The 19632-nt window shown below is 39.2% G+C and overlaps 1 protein-coding gene across 1 annotated transcript in view; it reads left to right on the forward strand.

Moving 5' to 3' along the window:
* The window catches only part of LOC122792379 (son of sevenless homolog 1-like), a 401109-nt gene that overhangs the window by 255922 nt on the left and 125555 nt on the right, over positions 1–19632 (forward strand). The window lies entirely within an intron of this gene.

Below are 19632 nucleotides of genomic sequence, written 5' to 3' on the forward strand. Positions count from 1 at the left end.
GCAGTGGGCTGATCCCTAAAGTTATCCCTTCACTTTGAAGAAAGGACATTCCCTCCAAGCAGTCCTTCCTCTCCCCTGAAGCACTCAGCGATGATTTACCCAGTGTCTACCTACCAGGGAGTTTGCACTGCCTTATGTAGTGTGCCTGCAACTCCCCCCATCCCCAGGGAGAGGGAAGAGAGCCGCTTCCTTTCACTCCGAAACTTTCCTGCCTGGTTTTTAATTTCAAAGACTGCCAGTTGAACTCCAGATGCCTGGTCATAGTCAGCTCCATCCCTTTATACCTGTTTGTGCTGTTATGACATTTTTATTTCTTTTTACTGAGACACAACTGTATTACATTTGCCCACTTCTGCTGTTGTGTTGCTGCCCTGTTTGATTTTCTGCATTGTTGCATGCTGACACTTCATCAAAATCATAATCCTTTAACGTGACCAGTTAGTGGTTAAGGTGATTCCTACATGATGTGCATAAGGAAGAAACACTGTTGCATTGTAAAGAGGTTTCACTTACAGAAACTAATCCCTGTAACAAATGGATCGAGATCTGAAAAGTGTGGCCATCTGTGTTCACCAGTACCATTTTGCTTACTGTCTTTAACAAATGTAATGGTGATAAAAATCCACAATGCTCTGCATGTGTTTATAGCAGCTACTGACATCAGCATGCGTAAAGACTGTGTATGGAAGATTTTGGGTGGTACCTGATAGGAAAAGTTACAGATTTTCCTATGTCTGTGATATGCCATGTTCATAGATTCATAAGTAGGTACTAAGCTATTGGCTCTAGGGCCTATACAAGCCTAGCCAAATGGAACCCTGGCTTTTGCCACCCAAGAAAATTATTTTCCTGTGCTCCCATCCAATCATCAAGATTTTTCTTGAGTGCTAATGAGGAGCTTTGTTTGATATAGATAGGTAGTTTGTCCCAGAGTATGGGAAGTCTCTGAGACCGGAATCTATCCCTCCTGCATGTTCTGTTTATTGTGGTGACATGGTTAAGGTCCCAAGTGCGTGTAGCCCGGAGGGATTGGGATTTCTTTATGTGGAGCATGTCCAACAGCTCTGGGTTTGACATAGCTTTGTATGTTAGGCAGAGATTGCCTTTGAGTAGGCGATATGCGACAGAGTAAAGCTGGAGTTGTTTGAGACTGTCTGCGTAGGGCATCTGTTTGAGGCCGGTAATCCTCTTTGTGAGGTATTTATGTGGCCTTTCCAGTTGTAGATGTCTTGTGAGGTACATACCAAAAGGGGCATTGTACTCTGTAATGGGTCTAATGAGTGATGAGTAGAGGGGAGCAATTACCTCTTTTTTCCTGGATGAGAAACATTTTGTGATGAGGTGTGCCACATAGAAGGATTTCCTGACTACTGTGGCAATGTGATTATCAAAGGAGAGACTACTGTCCACCTGTATCCCAAGGTCTCTTATCACACTTTCGGTGTTAAGTAGACTTCCGCCTATGTGGTAGTTCATGGGTACAGAGTTTTTACCAAAAGGGATGACAATGCACTTTTTGGCATTGAGCTTGAGGCCATGGCTTTGACACCAGGCATCTGTCTCAGTGAGGCCCTTTTGTAGGAGACAAATTCTACTGACAAAGAATGTGAGAAGTTAAGCATTTTAAAAAAACTGGGCTTTCTCTTACTTTGAGTTTATGGTAAGAAAGTGAATATCTTATAAAGTACAGGTTGGTTCCTGTTAACTAAACCGTATTGGAACTACATAGGAACAGTAATACGCAAGTGATGACCGGGACCATAAGAGGCCTAGTGATATACATTTTTGCCACCCTTTCTGAGTAATTAATAGAACCCAACTCCCAAATAAAGTAGGGTAGCCATACATGATAATCCTGGTGTAAATTTGTCTACCTATCCAATCATGAAGATTAGGCAGAAAAGAAACCTAAGGATTAAGGGTGGACTTTTCTTTTAGGATACTCCTTTATTACCAGCATTTTCCAATTTGTCTAGCTGCTTTTGAGCTTACAATTAGATCTCATAATTTCAGTCACAGAAGAGCATATGGCTTTTGTTTTGTGGTACAGTTTTGCATTATTTATCTTACTTGATTTGTGTAGCGTGTTGATTCAAATGAACATTTTCAAGTTCAGCTTGGGATACGAAAACAAAAAAATGGAATCCTTACAGTCAAGGAAGACAAAGTAACATACAAGCAAAATGGTTCATGATAATTAGATGACTACAAATTAGGCGCTATCATAGATTGCTCCCATGATACAAACATTTTACAAGAGGGTCTAACATAGACAAATGACTGGTGCCAAAGTCACAGACTAAAACTTAAATGTCAGGAAATGCATTATAGTGCCTTTTGAGAAAACTGCCACCCAGGCTAATTACTCCATTGATAAGACACCCCTAAGAATTGACCTGGTGGTCGGGGATCAGGGGACCCTATGTAGACAGTAATCTGACCTTTGACCAACATCTGGCCAAAGTAGTAAGGAAATCATTTTATGGCGCCCAACTTATAAATAAGGGCATGACATCCAGGTCCAAGGAAGCTATGTTGTCACTTTATTCGGCCCTTATCAGAGCCATCATTGAGTACAGTGCCTCCTTTAGACATATGCAACAGTTGGAATGCCCACAAAGGTTCCTTACCATGAAAATTCAGGGACTAAACACATTTTCCTGTATGGATTGCTTTAAAGCCCTATCTCTATAATCCTGTCTCTTGCAGGTTACTGAGTGGCGATCTGTGCCTGGCGTACAAGGCATCCTTATATCGAGCTTTGATGGACCTTTTTTACAGCCGTAAAATGAACAGCATTAGAATCACTAGAGCCAAGGATGTAAATTTTACTTGTGACATAAATAAGACATGTTGGCGAGACAGATGTGTGTCTCAGAGGATCCCCATGCTCTGTAACAGGCTCCACATCCATGTGAAATAGTCTGTCACTAACCCTGTTTAATAATAACCTTGACCAATGGATGGAAAATTAGAAATTCACCCCAGTCTGGCCCCCATGTCTCTGATAGAGGCAGACAGTAATGGCCAAACTAACTTCCCCCCACATAACCACTAGAGACTTCCTAACTAGCATATCCCTTCCTAATAAATGCCCATGATACATGGGGACACAACTGGGTTGGATTGCATGGCTAGTTTTATAAATACCCTGGCAGTCATTAGCCTGTTATAGAATTGTGAACAAATTCACAGCAAAGTTGGTATTCACATTGTCTACTGTTGGTTAAGTAGTTTGGCTGTAGGAGTGGAAGAAGAAGTAGGTTAATAAGTAGTAATGAATTAGAGTACAATTGGGGGGGGGGGTACATGGATAAAGGCACCACTCCTGTGCTGATTCTGAAAAAGGTCCATGGAGGTCAGTGCTCTACAATGGAAAGCGAATATAAATATATTTAAATGAAGTGATGAGGTTATGAATCTGGGGGATAGGGGCATCAAAATGAGTGTTAGGATGAAAAAAATGAGTTGGAAGTAAAGTTGGAATATGCCATGGAGGGAATTGATTATATTTAGGTGATTCCTGCAGTTACATGGAAGCATTTATTTTGGGATAACAAAGTTTTTAGTTGACTATGAGATTTTTGATAAGAGGTAATGGATTTTAACTATGCAAGCTAAAACCAGACTTTTGGTGCTAGAGTGGAGAAAATGTGTTTGAACATAGCTTATGATGAGTAATTTGGATATAGGGCGTAGAAGGCAGGAGAGATCTTGTAAGGGTTGAACTTTTCTGTGAGCCTACTGGTCAGGAAAAGGAATCGCTGTAAACTAGTTTATAGACTAGGTTATCTACAAGTAAGGTGGTTTTTAGTCTGAATGGGAGCCATTTGGCTTTGTGTGTTGTGGGGCTGTGGTTCTGTCTTTGTAGGAAGAGTGTTATGAATCTGCACATATTTATGGTGGTTTGAAGTCTTTGATTCTTTTTGAAGGCTATTGGAGTAATAGGGAGACAGTAATCTGGCTGGCAAAATGACTCCTTTGCCTGTTGCTAACCTGCCTTCAGGGGACAGAAAATGAGAGATCTTTTAACCAACCTTAACGTTTGTAATTTGAGCATAGTGTTGAAAGTTGACACGGAAGTCTAACCAGATACACAGGCATTTGTAATATTGGGCTATTTTGGTTGTATGTAATTGTCCAGTTATTAGTAACCTTGGACAGCCTTTGTGGAGTGCCAAAAATATTAGCCTTTTTTTAGGTTAAGTATTAAATTAAATGTCAATCCAGTTTGATAGCAACATGAAGTCAACTTACAGTTTGGTTTTAATAAAAGCTGGTGAATGATTTGAGCTGTAGAGAACTGTGTGATCATAGTGCAAAATGGCTAGAGGGTAAGGGAGGTCTCTGGAGAACTGGTTGTTGATGAAAACAAAATGGGAGATAACACTGAAGTTTGTAGGACAACTTTTTATTGAAGTTGAGGGGAGTTGGTTGAGCCTATTTACACTTTACATTCCCTCTTTGAAAGGAAGGCTTGAACCAATGTATTACTTGGGAGCAGAGTCCTACCTGTAGGGAGTACTCAGCTTTGTCAAAGGCACATGAAGAACGTGCCAAATAGTTGATATTTTGTTTGCTTTTAAACAAAGTAGTTTTATTAGTGCCTCAACGTAAGTTTATACTCTGATCAGTTCTCATGCATGGGACACATATTTCAGAAACAGTCCACAAATTTTAGAAGCTACACAACTCAAAGACCTGTCAAAAGCAGTAATAAATTCACTGTTCCAACTCAGCCTTACCACAGGTTATGTACCCAAAGAATGGCGTACAGCAACAGTGATCCCGCTTCACAAAGGTGGCACCACAACGGATCCTGGGAACTATCGCCCTATAAGCCTGACTAGCCTGGTCTGCAAGGCTTTGGAGCGCAAAATCATGGATCTCATAAACAAAGACATTGGGAACCTCCAAACACTGGACCCTACCCAATTTGGCTTTGTTAAAGGCAGATCTTGCCTCTTAAACCTAGTTGACTTCTTCGAAACAGTTACCAAAGCCATAGATGAGGGAAAGGTAGTCCACACAGGCTACCTGGACCTCACAAAGGGCTTCGACACAATACCCCACTCTGGCATCATAAATAAGCTTACTAGCTTAAATATTAACCCATATGTCAGAAGATGGGTTGCAAACTGGCTCAGGGATAGAACTCACATGGTCAGAGTCGCCGGTGCTATGTCTGGCTCCAAACCAGTTACAAGTGGTGTCCCACAGGGCTCAGTCTTGGGACCCCTCTTGTTCAGTATTTACTTCTCTGAGGTACAGGCAAACACAGGAGGACTGTGGCTTACCAAGTTCGCAGATGATTGCAAACTGGGAGCCATAATAGACTCTCCAGCTGACACAAGCATCCTCCAGAAGGGCTTTACGGCGATGGATACCTGATGTCAGAACCATGGCCTCAAGCTAAATGCCAAAAAGTGCATAGTCATCCCCTTTGGGAAAAACAAAGTGCCCACAAACTACCACATAGGAGGTAATCCACTAAGTACCGAAGAAGTAATTGGGGATCTGGGGACCCAAGTAGATAGTAGCCTCTCCTTTGACAAGCACATTGCCAAAGTGGTTAGAAAAACCTTCTATATAGCTCACCTAATCACAAAAGGGTTCATATCTAGATCAAGAATGGTCATTGTGCCCCTCTACTCATTGCTCATCAGGCCCATAATTGAGTGCAATGCCCCATTTGGGATGTACCTTATCCGACATCTGCAACAACTGGAGAGACCTCAAAAATACCTCACCAAGAGGGTTGTGGGCCTCAAACAGATGCCCTATGCAGCTCAACTAAAGAAGCTCCAACTCTACTGAGTTTCTTACTGCCTACTCATAGGGGACCACTGCCTGACACTCAAGGCCATGTCTAACCCGGAACTGTTGGACATGCTCCACCTCAAGAAAACCAATTCTATTAGAACTACACGCTCCAGGGATTTAAACCTTAGCACAACAATAAACAGGACATGCTGGAGGAATAGATTCATATCCCAAAGGCTTCCCTCTCTCTGGAATAGAATCCCAGACCATGTTAGACAGAGCCCCTCGCTGACCCTCTTCAAGAGAAATCTTGATGAGTGGATGGGTAATCGTAAATTTACTCCTGGGATCACTTCTTTGGCCCTGCTGTACAGAGGCTCAAGAATCTAGACTAAAAGGGAGGCGAAAGCCAACATTGTGGCTAGGCTTATAAATGCCCTAGGGCAGATAGCCTAGTACCTACCTATGAACCTGTGTAACTTTTATTAATGTCATGTATATACAGAGTCCAAAGAGAAGTTAAACCTGCCTGCTCATATCCATCCATCCACAACTCCTTTTTCCATCTTTGCATATGAGGCCAAGGTGTCACATAAGCATTCAAAAAACATGAGCCAGCACGTACGGTTCAGTCGAACCAACTTTATTAACATCCAGATTCCTTAAATAAAGGAATCTTAATGAATAAACAGCATACCGGTTTCGGCCATGTCATGGCCTTTATCAATGCAGTTCAGAAAAAATAATAAGGAAACCCGACCCCTGGTGGACCATCCTTATATACTCCATGTTTAAAGGGGTACAAAATCTTATATAATAAACAAATGCATTGGAGCAAAACCGCACATAAATCACATCATATAACAAAAACTTCACCATAATAAACATATAAACCATGTGCAATATCATCAAAAAAATTAAAAATAAAATAAATAATATTATAGTAAAAATAATATACAAAAATTGTAAAATATTAACATACCAAAAAATAAATACATATCTCCCATCGCCAAAATGTTGAGGGACTTATATGGTGATCAGGACAACTGGTCAGGACAGTTTCTATATATAAAAACAACCTGTATATGGTTATTTCTATAAAAATATATATATGTGTCCACCACATTCCAGTTGGAATTTTTAATATGCATAAAACCAAAATCAATAAATGATATATCAGTCATAATGTATATACACAATATATATATATACACACACTTGACCTACCAAATTCTATTCTAACATATTTAAACCGGGTTTAAATAAACCCCCCAATTGAATTATCCACCTTTGTTCCATTTGATCAAGTTTTTGATGCCATCCGGCTTTAAAACCCCTATGAAGGGTAATCTTATCTATAACAACAAACCGAAAAATGGCCGAAGAATGCTCCAAGGTACGTTTAAATAGGGCATTGGCAACACGTTTGTTCTTAATTGCACTTAAATAAACACTGAAATTCTCATAATTATAATCGAGTGTAAGGTAGGATATCTCCATTCACTGATTAAATATTAGAAAAACATTTGAGGTTGTTTAAAAGTGAAATCCAAAATGGACACAATCAACCAAAAACATTTTCCAAAGTTATTAACACATGCCCCTGGAAGTCAACCAAAACATACCCTATCAGTATGTACTGAACATCACTACAATGACCTATGCCTCATATTCTGCAATTCAAGAATGTCCCGTTATTTAATTCCTATCAATATTGTTGTTATTGTTTGTAACCATTGCACATAGTCAGACCGTTAGATCCCACTAATGTACAACCTCCATGTACACCCACAGATATATGGGCTAGAAAAAGTTATGTATCAATCAGAAAAACAAAAAACATCTTATAAATTAATAAACAAAAAGTATTATACATCAAACAATGCAAAAAGTCCAAATATTGTCCAATTTGCGTTCCCAATTTTGAAATTGGCCAAGCAAAACGTCCAAAAGGTCCATTAATTCAAACGCTCCGTATTCATGACTCTGCAGTCACTCCGGTTAATGAAATACAGAATTTGTAGATCCCAGGGCCCAACTGAGATAAGTCCCGCCACATAAACGGCCCATGTATCCAAATAGTTGAGTCTTACATGCGTTGATTAGTGGCCCAAACACAATCCCTTTGAAAATCCAAAAAAAATATATATAATTAACCCAATGTCCCAATGCAGACAAAAAAGTACCTCAAATGCGAACCAAACAAAATGGCCGTCAATACGCCTTCAGTTCGCATTAATAAACATGGAAAAAACCTCTCATACGAAAAGGTTGAAGAGTTGCATCTCCGTAGAGACACACAGTCCATGTAACACCAAGGTAAGGTCTCCCATCAACTTTTAAACTCCAACTCGAACCAAACGAACAGCGGTTCATGAACCAAATGTCCCCAGCGCGAAGAGAAACAGCTCAGCAACTCCACACCAAGGTACGCGCACGCCGGACAACGTGCACGGCTCCAAAACCAAATAAGCATTCAAAAAACATGAGCCAGCACGTACGGTTCAGTCGAACCAACTTTATTAACATCCAGATTCCTTAAATAAAGGAATCTTAATGAATAAACAGCATGCCATGTCATGGCCTTTATCAATGCAGTTCAGAAAAAATAATAAGGAAACCCGACCCCTAGTGGACCATCCTTATATACTCCATGTTTAAAGGGGTACAAAATCTTATATAATAAACAAATGCATTGGAGCAAAACCGCACATAAATCACATCATATAACAAAAAATTCACCATAATAAACATATAAACCATGTGCAATATCATCAAAAAAATTAAAAATAAATAATATAATAGTAAAAATAATATACAGAAATTGTAAAATATTAACATACCAAAAAATAATAAAAATAATAAATACATATCCCCCATCGCCAAAATGTTGAGGGACTTATATGTGTCACTTAAAGGTGTCACATAAGCAATGACCACCAACTAAAACCAACATTACACCACCAGATAATAGACGAGCTGTTGGACATGCTCCACTTAAAGAAATACCATTCCTTCCGAGCTACATGCTCCATGAACCTAAACCTTGTCAACACAATAAACAGAACATGCTGGAGGGATAGATTCCTGTCCCAGAGACTTCCCATACTCTGGCACAAACTACCTATCTATATCAAACAAAGCTCCTCATTAGCACTCTTCAAGAAAAATCTTGATGATTGGATGAGAGATAGGAAATTCGCCCCGGGATTCACTTCTGTGGCTCTGCTGGACAGGGCACAGGAAAATAATGTTCTTGGGTGGTGAACGCTGGGGTACCTTTTTGGCTGGGCTTGTATAGGCCCTGGGGCCAATAGCCTAGTACCAACCTATGAACTAGATAGCTAGCTGTGCTGTGGTTGTTCTTCCAAACCACAAACATGCACGTGCATTTATACCTATGGCCAGTTTAGAGTGTCTAATCCACTTACTGTGCATGTTTGGAATGTCGGAGAAAATCCATACTAACACAGGGAGGACATGTAGACTGCATCCAGAGGGCAACCCCATAATACTTAGATAAATCAGCATATAATGTCCAAACCATTTTGCATATAGCCTACTGTGATTTGATCGCCCATTAACTGGTTCCACCTTTGCCATTTTTTGGCATCATCCCTGTAACTTACCACTGCCTTTTTCTAGATCTCTTAGGTTGTTCATAATCTCATCTAAATCTTTGTTATGGTACCTTGTACTTGTCCATCCCCTAGTGATTACTTTCTTAGCTACCAACTGAGTCAAGCTTACCAACACTTAAGTATGTTGCCAGTCTTTAATCCACTGTCCCCCATGAACCTGCCCAGGAGCATATGGTATTCCTGTAATTGCCATTGTCTCTGTGATGTTGCTTCAGGTAGGTTTTATATGCCTCTTTTAATTGATCTAACTTTAAACAAGTTTGGAAAATACAGGGCCAGTCCCCTGTCTGATCATTTGTGCATCGCCACCAGATTGGACTTGCTTCTACCAACATTCTTTGTAATCTCTCTGGGGAGTAGAAATATTTGTGCAGACACTTCAAGCCAAATATCCTGAACTTCCTGCCATTAGTTGCTATTTTAGTTGTAGGGCATATATTCTGCCATTCCTCCATGGAGTATCTCTGCCCCAGCTTATCTTCCAGTCTTGCATCCACTTATGAGGCTTGTTCTCATCCCTTTATATTAGCTCTGTATGCATCCTGCTAGTCATATGTTTACATGCCCAATCTCCGTAACAACCTCAATCAGTAGTTTAACTAGTTCCAGCACTGGTTCACCTCTTTGCTGAATTTCCATACAGTGTTTATTAAATATTGATTTCAGTGTTAGATTTGTCATATTCTTTGTCTAAAATAGTATCCCTTGAGTTTGATCACATTTTAAAATTGCCTACTCTTGTCTCTTTTGTTTTTTTTCTCCTAATACATGCATCCTGTTTTCCTTTATGCCATTTCTTCAAATTTGGATTTATATTCTCAACTGCTCCCATGCATCCAATAGGGAATAATTCCATCTTTGAGTTTTTAATTCGTTTACTTCCTACTCTCCTTACAATGTAGCTTTGCATATATCCTTTAGTATGTGCTTAACCATTGTCAATCCATGCTACTATGACTAGATATTCAACCTTTCCACTTCTGGGGTGCCTCCCCCTCCCTCTGTTGTAGGAGTGCCATACATTTTCAGGTGGAAGAGTATTTCTCATTTTGTTGCAAATAAGCTAAATTTAGCTGTGTGGCTTTGATTAATTTCCTCAGGTTGGTGACCATCAGCCCCCTTTTCTGTCTCAGAAGAATTATTTTGTCTCAGCTGACCCTCTAGGTTTTATCCCCCAAAAGAAATGTCTTTAATTCTCTGTCTTTTTGACCCCATATTTCTCTCCCACTTCATGTAAAAGGCCTGCCTTCCTCAGATTATAAGGGGATTGTAAACTCTTTCAGTACTTAAACTTTATTTTCTAAATCTTAAAAGAACATTCTCCATTTTTTATATAAAAGTGGATATCCTTTCTGTAATGTCCACATGTCCACCCGTGTCTCTTCCGAAGCATCTTCGCATCCCCTGGTGAGCCAAACTCCCAAAGGATATTGTTGCACTAATTCTCCAGTAGGAGTATAGTTTTTTGGAATGGCTACAGTTTTGTTTTCCATAATCCTGTAACAAGATATTCTCACAAATCTTCACTAATTCTCCAAAATTAACTGGTCTTACCTCACCACTCTTCCTTTAGATGAAGCTGTCCACTCCTTCAACACTACATTCCTAAACATTCTTAACTCCCTTGCTCCTGTTCACACAATTAGAATCAAATCTAATACTGCTCCCTGGCTTACTAAATCTACCAGAACCCTCATGAAAGACTGGGATAGGATTTGGAAAATGTGGACTAAAACTAGGACCCCTTCTCTTCAGAAATATAAAGAACTCAGAAATAAAAAAAAATCACCCATTATGACAAAATAAACTTCTATGCCAATCCTCCCTCTACCCTTAAATCAGATCCAAAGAAATTCTGGAGCTCTATTAAACAGACTCTTCATCCAGGAAACCCTTCCTCTCCTAACCCATGTCCCAATGCAGCACCTGAAGACATAGCCAACAAATTTGACAATCATTTTATAAACTCAGTAACCTCCATAATAAATTCACTCCCCCCCAGAAACAACACTAGCACCCCCACAAACTCTATATCTCTTCCAAACTTTCCTAACTCCTCCTCTCTAAAAGCAGTATCAACTAACTAAGTAAAGTCATTACTCTCTAAACTTAAACCTTGCTTCCCCATCTGTTGACAAGCTACCCTCTTACTTCCTGCAGATTGCCTCTGAACCTCTTGCCTATCCCGTATCCATCTTAATCAACAAATTCATTTCTGAATCCTATGTCCCCACTGTATGGAAGAATTTCTTTACTCTACCCATTCACAAAGGGGGCAACTCCTCAGACATATCCAACTTCTGACCGATTGCCATACTCTTTCCACTCTCAAAAATCCTAGAGAAGTGTATTCACAAGCAGGTAATGCATTACCTTCACCAGGAAAACCTTCTCACACCCACACAGCATGGTTTCAGTCCCAAGCATAGTACAACTACTGCACTCATATCATTCATCAACATAGTCTGCCTAGCTCGTGATAACAGTAAACTTGTCTCATGCCTATTCCTTGACCTTTCTAAAGCCTTTGACACTGTCTCTCACCCACTCCTTCTAGATAAACTCACTAACTTACATTTCTCTCCCCCTACTATCTCCTGGTTCTCCAGCTCTCTCTCTACCCGCCAGCAATCAGTTAAATGGCTCTCTGCACTATCCTCCCCTCTCATTGTACAAATGGGAGTCCCCCAAGGGTCCATACTTGGACCACTAATCTTTAATATTTTCACCAACTTGCTCTACTCCTCTTGTCTCCAGTCATCTCTTGTGCAATATGCTGATGACTCAGCTGTTATAACCATTGCTGACAACCCAACTGACCTCCACTCAACTACCCAGGCATCCTTCCACACCATTGAGACTTGGCTTAGTGATAAACTAATACTTAATCCAAAAAAAAAAACTAAGCTCCTACTCTTCCTCCCTATAAACATCACCATACTCAAAAGTACATTTACCATCTTATCATGCAACAACACTATCATCTCAGCTGAATCTAGTACTAAATTGTTAGGTGTTACAATAGATGATCAGCTTAAGTTTGATCTCCATCTTATTAACTCGGTAAAAAGAACTCATCAGAAACTTGGACACCTTTTCCGTAGCAAGAAAAACTTAACACTGCCCGAATAACTCTCTCCAAGGCTTTATTACTCCCAACACTCATGTACAGCTGCCACATATCCACAAACACAAATTCTACACTTATTTCCAAGCTTGAAACTACCTGTAATAAGATTGCCAGATTTGCAGCTAACCAAACCTACAAGTCACACCACTACTTAGCACTACAGCAACTAGACTGGCTAGAATTCCCTCAGCTTCTCCAACTATACCAACTACAAATCATCCACTCTGTTTACCCTCCTTCTTCCCTAGCCTCTCCACTATCATATCCAAATATTCCCCTGTTAAAGGCGCTACATAGCCCAAATCAAGAATTATTAGACATCTATAAACCCAAAACCAAAATAGGCTGCCTTCTCAATAACTGTAACCCAGCTACATCCTGGAACCAACTCTCCTTGCAAATAAAACCCCTCCAGCATAGCAAAAGTTTCAAATTAGCCACAAGGAAATACCTAAAAACAAAGTGGTCTTGCCACTGTAGCCAACCACCCTGAAACCACCATCCTATCACCTATTTCACCACCTCACTCTTAATGTATCTCTAACACTATTCCCCTGCCTCTTATACCTCTTCCCTTCCTCTGTCTCCAACCACTCTTAATTCCTAGTCTTAAAACAACCTACCTGTTTAGTCTGTCTCCTATACTCTACCTCCCCTACATCTCCTACTAGCCATTCTTACTTTCCTTTCTTGTTTCCATACTCCTATACAACTAGATCCTACCCACTTTAAATAAGCATCTGCCTAACTATTAATTAATTTTGCTCTAAGCAGCTTAAATAATATTGTAACTAGTCACATTTTCTTCTGCTAATTGTTTAAAACCTTGTTTGTAACATCTCGCATACTTGTCTGCCAATTGTTAATACTCTGTATAATTGAATTGCATTGCCTGAAGAGCTTTTTTTCTCTCCATATCTCTGCTTGTAAGATCTTATAGCTGATTGTTACTACTATGTTACTAACATTTAATAAATTGTTTTTTTAGTCCCGAGGAGCTTTTCTCCCTGGGTCTCTGCTGAAAATGAGCCAAAAGCTCAGCCAGACTAACCCGGTTAACAAATGTAAAATAAATAAATAAAAATAAACTAAGACTGTAGAGAAGACAGGATCTCTCTCTCAAGATTCGTCAGATGCAGTATTATGCTATGGGAAAATAATGCTATTTTTCATGCTCATTACCCTAGCGAAACCCCTGGATGATGCTCCATCTGATTTTCTCCACTAATGGGTCTTTGTGGCAAATAGCAGTGGGGACACAAAATATCCTTTACCACTCATCTTTAATTCCACCATGGTCACTTGGTCTATTTGAATTAATTTCTCTTTAAAGGCTTCAGGGACGTAAAAACTTTTTACGACTCCCCACAGATGGTCCCAGTACACTCTGCCGGATGCCTTTTCACCATCCAGGCTCCCCAAGAACAGTGGTAAACATTTTTTTCCACTTCTTTCTTAATCCAGTATGCTCTTACTCTTAGAATAATGGAATATGCAAACCAACTGGGCCTAGTGGCCATTTATGCCTTGCTAGTACCCACCCTTGGACCAACAGGCAGTCATACCAGAGGTGTCTTTGTGGATACTTATCCCATTGTCTCACTCCCTTTTGAAGGAAAGGGGTACATTGAATTGCTTAATTTGGAATGGATTTGTTCAGAGAAAGGGCAAGTGAAGTGCGAGAAATCTGTCTCTGTATTTTGTTTATTTGCAGAAGTAAGTTTTGATCTCTAGTTGTAGTGGTAGTGCGACTGTTTTGATTTTTTGGTTTTTTAACGGTTCTTGGACTAATGGACCCTAATGGCCCAAAAGACTAGGCATAAATTTCCACTAAGGAGTCTGTAGGACGCTCAATAAAGGGACAGCGTTTCCAGCCTCTCCTGGTAACTGTTGTCTTTTAAGCCATTGAACATTTTAGTTAGAAACCTCTGGGGACTTTACAGTTGCTTTACATGTCTACTAAGATACATCCTGAAAGTGGCATTGTATTAGATAATAGGTCCAATATGGAAAATAGAGGGGTATGAACTTTACTGGATTTAGATGTGTAATACCTTTTGCAGTCAGCTGCATCAGATGAAAAGATTTCCTAACCACTGTTTACCGTGCAATGGCCAAAGGCAAGGGAATTATTTACCCATGTTCTAAGGTCTTTCAACTTCCTTTCATTTTGAAGTGGGGTGATGTCTATATTGTAAGATGATAAAGATGAAGCCAGTCAGAAGGCTAAAACACAATTTTAATCTAAAAATCTTGAAAGTAACAAATCCACTTGGTTAAGCACTTTCGTCTACATTAAGACATCCTCAGAACCGAGACAAATAGTGAAGTAAAAACTTTTAAATACAATACAAAGACACACCCATTTGAAACCTTCAATATAACCAATCAACCAATTAAACATAGCAAACAGAAATAAAGCAACAGTAACTAGATGTTACAGCCATAGTACTGAATATAATAGATGCTTCATATACTTTAAAATGTAAGTGAACGTTTTTTTCAACTCACTTGAAATTGAAATGTGTTCATTTAACCCTGGTGGGTTTGTTGCGTCTAACCCAATCTGCCACAACATTTCCCTGTGCAATAAAATGCTCTCCCAGTCTCCTGAAAATGGTGTTGTTATAATTTGTTCAAGTATCAAAAAAAAAAAACTTATTGAAGTTTTGACAACACGCAGCATGCCTTGCCAATGCACTTCTATTGTCCCCCTTTCTTATGTTATATACATGCAGATATATTCGTTGTTTCAAACTATTCTTAGTCTTGCCTATATAAAATGTGCTGCATGTGCAACAAGTAGCAAGGTAAATCATTTTTTCTGCTCTACAATTTAAACATTTTACTGTGTCCCAATGATTGTTAAAAACTCCATTGTCCTTATTCACATTAATATAGGAACAATATGCACATTGGTGACATTTTCTAGTCGTAGGTACACCCCTGCTCGTACAACTTCAAGCAACGGAACCTATTGCGTCAGTCTCTGGGTGAGTTCTGACGATTTTAGAACAGATTGGGGCAGTTAGAGAAGGTACTGTACAAGTTCAAAACGTTACAATTGAACAACTGTTTTTTGGAAGAAAGTGAGAGATCATCGCACGTACCTAAAGGATTACGAGTTTGGAAGCACCCCCAGGGGGTTGAAGCAAACTCAGTTTTTCATGTTGAGCTTACTGAGTTATTCGATCGTACCGGACTGGACTTGACAAGGTTATTGATTAAAGATGATGAAAGAAGGATGAACGAGTATAAACGGGAGATCGATAAAACTGTGGAGTCCATTACTGTCGGATCTGCAATTCCAAGATCACAAAACAAGGTTCAATCAAGTGAATATACTGAGCGCAAAATGGGAGCTATCAGGATGCGAAAAGATAAAGAACTTAAACGTGACAATGACAGTCTATTACCCTTTTCAACTAGGGAAATTCAGAATGGTATAAATGACCCCATTGTCGGTGATGAACAAGGGGCAATGCAGGATGAGGCCCCTTTGGAGCAAGTAGGACCGAGAAGGTTGGAGAAACTAGTAGGGAGAAAGCAGGTGAACAATTGGCAGGGACAAGGGCATCAACCGACGAATGGCAGGAGGTACCACAATTTCAAGAATGGCCAGAATTATCGGAATTAAATGGGTCAGTTCCAGGAGCCTGCTCCAGTATTAATAGATCAGGTACTGTAAAAATGACTTCATTTTACAATTTCAACATTTACAAATTTTCGAGTATGATTGCTTGGCTTGGGAGTGCCTTCTGTGTGGAGTCTGCGTGTCCTCCCCGCGTTTGGGTAACGTTCGAAAGACATGCGTGCGTAAATGGGCGTGCCTTCGTTGAAGGTTGGGCGTCGAGCTGGTACCTCGGCATTTCGTAAAAAATCTACTGCCAATCATTAGCAGACCGGACTTCCGCTGTAGCGACCCCTTTACCGGGAAAAAGCCGAAAGACAAACAACAACAAACAAAATTATAGGGCCTCAACATCACAGTCTATTTTTGAAAGGTTTTAAATTTATTCCTGCAAAAGGAGCCCGAGTAGAAGACATCATACTCTATTTAAAAATGTTTAGTCGCAAACTTAATTTCAGGGTTATGTATGATGGTGGGGGATCAGAAATTAGAGAAAATGATGACTTCAAAAGGTCCAGTATGTTTAACCCTCCATTGCATCCAGCCATTAACATTTTTGAAAGGCAACGTGAAAGGGAATTAAGGTCATTGTTGGGGAACAAACACTGTAGATTTTATAATCTCTCTCAAGATGAGTTGGTTGCTTTATGAAATCAGGCAAAACAAAGGAATTTGTTGTATGAAGCCTGATAAGGGGTAGGATTGGTCATTATGGAGTCGGAAGACTATAGTCGTACGATGAATTTGCTTAACAACACTGAAGTATATGGGGTAGTTTCCCTGAACTAAGTCAATCCAGCATATAAGTCTGTGAAGATTGTGCTGCTTGAACTGTTATTCCACTCCATTTCCAAACCCCTCTATGATTATTTGAGGGTAGCAAATCCACTATACCTAAGATTTTTGGGATTCCTAAAATTCACTCTAATCAAGAAGACCCACCGCTTCATCCAATAGCTGCAGCAAGGGGGTCTGTGACTGAACCCATAGCAAAATATGTTGATATGAGACTTAAGCATCTTTTTGATAGATTTCCCCACATTTTAAAATATTCCTGGGACCTTTTGAGTAAGTTACAAACCGTGGTGGTACCAAACATATTTTTGGTGACTTGTGATGTGAACAGTCTCTTTACAGTAATCCCACAAGAAACTGGCTTGGATTGGTTTAGAGACATAATTTTTAAATATAGTGATCTTCACGATGATGAGAAACAAACAATATGCAATTTCATGGAACTGGTGCCAAGTAACAATTTTTTGACATTTAAAGGTGAATTTTACAAACAGAAACGGGGTTGCGATGGGTGCTGCTTGTGCCCCCCTGTTTGCGAACACAGTCATGTTATGGTGGGAACTGAACGTTTTTTGTTCAAATTCCCACTATATAGGTTTTGCCTGGTCTATTTTAGATTTTTGGACAATTTATTTTTCTTGTGGACAGGCACTAGAGAACAGTTAGAAATGTTTTTTAATTTTATGCAAAGTAGTTCTGACTTTTTGAAGTTTTCATTTAAACAGGATTTGAAAGTGATGAATTATCTAGATATTTTATTTTTTTAACAAAGGTGATGCTGCTCTTGCTACTAGAATTTATAGGAAACCTGCATTTTATAACACACATTTGCATTACACGAGCTGCCACCCCATTTATCAGAAAAAGGGGGTAATTAAGAGTCAGCTAATTTGAGCTTCACATCTTACTTCTGATTCTTCTGATTGTTTAGAAGAATTTACAGTTATTAAAAAAATGTTTATTGATAGGGGATATCCCATAGATTTATTGGAGAAAATTATAGATGAAGTTTGGGTTGGGAGACGGGATAAATATGTACCCATTATTAAACATGGGGTGACAAGCACGGTCAACACAATGGAAAACAAAATGACTAGAGTATTAACACCAAATACAAATATGGTGTTGCATTATACAACTGATATTAAGGCTATTGAAAAGATTATCAATAGAAACTGGATGTTGTTACAAGGTGATAGTAACATCTGTCATTTATTTAAATCTCCACCATTTTTCACATACAAAAACAGGCAGAATGTTAAGATGATGTTGGAAAGAAGTTGTACGAGTAGGGGTGTACCTACGAATGCACATTGGTGACAATTTTCTATATTGCTCCTATATTAATGTAAATAAGGACAATGGAGTTTTGAACTTTATTAATCAATGGGACACAGTAAAATATTTAAATTGTAGAGCAGAAAAAATAATTTATCTTGCTACTTGCTGCACATGCAGCGCATTTTATATAACCAAGACTAAGAATAGTTTGAAACAACGAATATATCAGCATGTATATAGCATAAGAAAGGGGGACAATAGAAGCGCATTGGCAAGGCAAGCTGCGTGTTGTCAAAACTTCAATAAGTTTGTTTTTTGATACTTGAACAAATTATAACACCATTTTCAGGAGACTGGGAGAAAATTTTATTGCACAGGGAAATGTTGTGGCAGATTAGGTTAGACTCAACAAATCCACCAGGGTTAAATGAACACATTTCAATTTCAAGTGAGTTGAAAAAACGTTCACTTACATTTTAAAGTATATGAAGCATCTATTATATTCAGTACTATGGGTGTAACATCTAGTTACTGTTGCTTTATTTCTGTTTGCTATGTTTAATTGGTTGATTGGTTCTATTGAAGGTTTCAAATGGGTGTGTCTTTGTATTGTATTTAAAAGTTTTTACTTCACTATTTGTCTTGGTTCTGAGGATGTCTTAATTTAGACGAAAGCGCTTAACCAAGTGGATTTGTTACTTTCAAGATTTTTAGATTAAAACTGTGTTTTCATCTTCTGACTGGCTTCGTCATCTTTATTATTGGAATTGTTTCACAGCCTGGATATTTGTGGATTTATTTTGGTATATTGTAAGATGAATAAGGGGTGGTTTACCAAATGAGAACTTTTTATCATTTAATTTTAACCTGTTTTTTGAGCATTAGTTGTTGTGTGAGGTCGGTCTGGAGTTTCTGTATATCAGAGGGGGATGTAAGGATGGCACCAAGTTAGTAGTCATTCACAGACTTGTTTAGCCAGAGGTTCCTGTTTGTAATTTAGTGATTTATGAAGAATATGCCGACTAATAAAGATCCCAGCAGAGAACCTGGAGGAACCCCACTGGGTTACCTTTTGTTTGGTGATGACGCACCTGCCACCTTCACTACCTGGGTTGTATACCTCAAATAATTTGCTGTCCACCTAAGTATTGGTCAGTTTCGAGCTCAATCAGCTTGTTTATTAGGTTAGCATGTGGTGTGGTGTCAAACGTTTAGCCAGGTCAATGTATGCTATGTGGGAATAATGTCCATTTCTCATGGCTTAAAAAAGTCTAAGCTGCTGTTGATTAGGTCAGTTATTGATAACATTCCACTGTTTTGCAGATGACGCTAGTCTGGCTAATGGGTTTGTAGTTTCCAGGGTCAATGGTGCTTCCACTTTTGTGAAGTGG

The sequence above is a fragment of the Protopterus annectens genome, chromosome 1.part2 (genome assembly GCF_019279795.1).
Source record: "Protopterus annectens isolate FY-2018-M chromosome 1.part2, PAN1.0, whole genome shotgun sequence".
Taxonomy (NCBI): Eukaryota; Metazoa; Chordata; order Ceratodontiformes; family Protopteridae; genus Protopterus; species Protopterus annectens.